Here is a 3,478-nt window from a genome sequence, read left to right on the forward strand (position 1 = left end):
GGATGTTGGTGCCATTTCCAGACCAGAAAATGCACGTCACAGTGTGCGTAACAAACAGAAGATGGACACATTCACCTGCAAGAGATGTGGCACACAGCATAAACCAAGACAATGTCCTGCTTTCTGTAAGCTATGCAACAATTAATAAAAATGTGTTGTTAATATAAAAAAAACTTAAAAAGAAACATATAAAGAATACAGTTTATTATTAAAGAGAACAAAACAGGGTGTATTCATTTACGTTGCCAGTGGTTTAGACATGAATGGTTGTGTGTTGAGTTATTTTGAGAGCACAGCAAATTTACACTGTTATACAAGCTGTACACTGACTACTTTACATTGTTCTATCTGTCTATATTATCTAATCAAATCTAATCTGATCTATAAACCACAGTACCACCATTAGCAACTGTAAAACTAGAAATAGGCAATAGCACATGAGAATTAGAACTTGGACCAGAATAGTTAACAGTCAGTGTCCCCATCCACCCCACAGGCTGCTTATTTGATGTTTTATTATTAGTTATAATGTAGTTGACTGAACTGCGGTTCGAGTCGTTATTGAATGAATGTGGTGCTGATGTTTCACTTCCGTCCAGTAGAGGAAGAATAAACCTAAACGCTGTAGATCAACCAGCTCAGAGTAACAGTAGACTGGTACCTCCTGAACAAAAAACAGGAACATGAAATAGACAAATACTGGGTGATGAATTATATGGATAAAAAATACAAAAACAATACTATAATATATACAGATGCATAAAAAAGAACAGACAAAAGAATGGGAATATCATATGTCATACCAGAACATAGAATATTCTGTAATAAAAGAATAAATGATGAGTTGGCTATATATACACGGGAGAATTAGGGGCAATTCAACAAGCTGTGATATGGGTAGAGCATAATAGACCAAAAGAGGTGGTAGTGGCATCAGATTCCAGCTCAGCTCTATTAAGTCTTGAAATGACTCAGGTTGAGGCAAGACAAGATATTGTATGGGAAATAAAACAGTTGGTAAATGACATAACAAAATCAGGGACAAGAATTTCATTTGTATGGGTTCCAGCTCATATAGGAGTAGCAGGGAATGAATGTGCAGATAAATACGCAAAACAAGCAGCAGGAAAAGAAAGAATTGAAATTAAGATCAAATTCAGTAAAGCAGAAATTAAAAGTATTATTAAAGCTAAAATGAAAGACAAATGGCAAGAGTTATGGGACACAGCACAGACAGGTAGACAGTTTTATAATATTCAAAGAAGAGTGGGAAAGGGCAGAAACACAAGCAGAGGAAAACAAGAGGAAGAAGTGCTATCAAGGTTGAGAATTGGACACACAGGGCTAAATAGCACACTAGTAATAACTAAGAAATATGAAAATGGGAAATGTGATTACTGCAATAATCCGGAAACAGTAGAACATGTAATTCTTCATTGCTCTAGATATAATCATTATAGGCTCAAATTAATACAACAGCTAGAAGAAAATAAGCTTAAACTGAATGTTCAGGACATCCTAAAAAAAGGATCAGGAGAAATAGATTTTAAGTTTCTTTTTTCTTTTTTGAAGGAAACAAGATTAATAAACAGGATATAGGAAAACAGAGTAAAACTCTACAAACTACTGGTTCCATACTTCAGTCTAGATGGTGGCGGTAATGCACCAAAAAGCTAAAAAAAAACTAAAAGAAGAAGAAGAAGAAAAAAAGAAGACAACCAGCTCAGTTCAAACAAGAAGAAGAAGCAGAAGCAGAAGCAGCAACACGTTTGTACTGAAGTGAATCTGTAAGTAAGATAGTTATTAATGTGTTCATTACAATTCAGCTAACTACATTATAATTAATAATAGTGATTATAAAACTTTGAGGATTTAAGTAGCTTGAACTCTTTTTTCCCAATTTAAACACAGAAACTGCTACTCCGCTAACTGTTAGCATCACACGATTCAGTATTAACGAACCGATTCATCTGAACCGATTCAGCTCAGTGATTCGACTGATTCAGAGGTGAAGATTAACGTTATTTTAGCTTTGTTTATGTTTTTACAGCTGTATAGATAAAACATCTATTTTTCTTTCACAGCTTACAAGTTTTATAGCTCGTTTGGTAACACTTTACAATACGTGTACATAACTAAGCATATACTAACACTTAACTACCAGTTTATTAACAATGCGTTAATACATCAACTAATCATTAGTGCATCATGAATTAATGATGAATTAATGATATTTATACATTAACAAATGAATGAGTGACATATGAATAGCCATTAATAAAGCCATCTGTTAACTATTAACATATTATTAATTAATGCTGTTAACTAATTAATTACTTACTGTATTAATTAACATTCTTTCAGTAATGCACAGTAAATTGTATATGCAGAGACTACTTAAATTAGACACTGTTTATATACCATCTTTATATATACATGTATATAGGTTAAATTATATACCTGTAGTTATCAGGTCTTGAACAACAGTTGTAGTTGGTGTTTTTGAGAAGGTAAATGAAATCAGTATTCCACAGTTTTCTTGTCCTTTATGTTTTACACACAACACTGAATAACGCTGGGAAATGCATGGAAAAAAATATTGACATTTCTGTTATACATAACTCATCACTGACCAACTCTTTTTTGGATGGTGGACCATTCTGAACACACCTGTGGCCTATCCTGGTAGTGACATATTAATGTGTGTTGCAACGACATGAATGTTTCAGCATTGCTGAGATGTTGTAGTGTACACTTACCTGCCCTTTTATTAGCCATATCTACCTTGCAGCTCCACCTTGCTGTTATGCTATAGTTAGAGACTATAGCCCATCCATTGTTGACTGGATATTTTGGTTTGGTGCACTGTTGCATGATTCAAATTTAAATTTTTAAATAAACTATCCATTTATTAATTAACTACATATTTGCACATCATTAGTTAATGTATCTATGCATCATAAAATTTGTCTACATTCAGCATGAATTCATGATGATGTGCCCCACCAAGTAAAGTCATGACATACATATACATTTACTAGTCATGTGTATATATTAATAAATCATTAATTAAGTAGGGGGTAACTTTAAAATTAGTCCATCTACTAAAATGCACAATTTCCAAACCTTTTTTTGCTACATAAAATATGAGATCATAAAAAACAAACTGAGCAAACCAGCTTGACAGACTATGTTTTACTTTATTGTCTTTAGCATATACTTATACTTATAACATATACAATTATACAAAAACGTCTCTACACTGTAAATGCAGTAGTTCCTACTTTAAACAGAATATACATGTAACATGTAAATAACATTAAAGAGTTATTATTAATTACACAAATAAAACATCCACATTTAAGACAATTAAAACACTACTTAATTTGGCACAGTTTAACAAGCACAGATGTTCAATCATGTTTAATGTATTTGTCTACAAGACAAGCAAATAGCTTGAGTGTGACTTGCAATGCCA

At 32.7% G+C, this 3,478-nt stretch overlaps 1 long non-coding RNA gene across 1 annotated transcript; it reads left to right on the forward strand.

Moving 5' to 3' along the window:
• The first annotated feature begins 1,234 nt into the window (after positions 1-1,234).
• LOC134335396 (uncharacterized) lies at positions 1,235-2,002 on the forward strand. The gene is made up of 3 exons (XR_010015589.1): positions 1,235-1,425; positions 1,573-1,787; positions 1,912-2,002. It is a non-coding gene; the product is annotated as an uncharacterized LOC134335396 (long non-coding RNA).
• Positions 2,003-3,478: the final 1,476 nt, after the last annotated feature.

Source organism: Trichomycterus rosablanca, chromosome 2 (genome assembly GCF_030014385.1).
Source record: "Trichomycterus rosablanca isolate fTriRos1 chromosome 2, fTriRos1.hap1, whole genome shotgun sequence".
Lineage (NCBI taxonomy): Eukaryota > Metazoa > Chordata > Actinopteri > Siluriformes > Trichomycteridae > Trichomycterus > Trichomycterus rosablanca.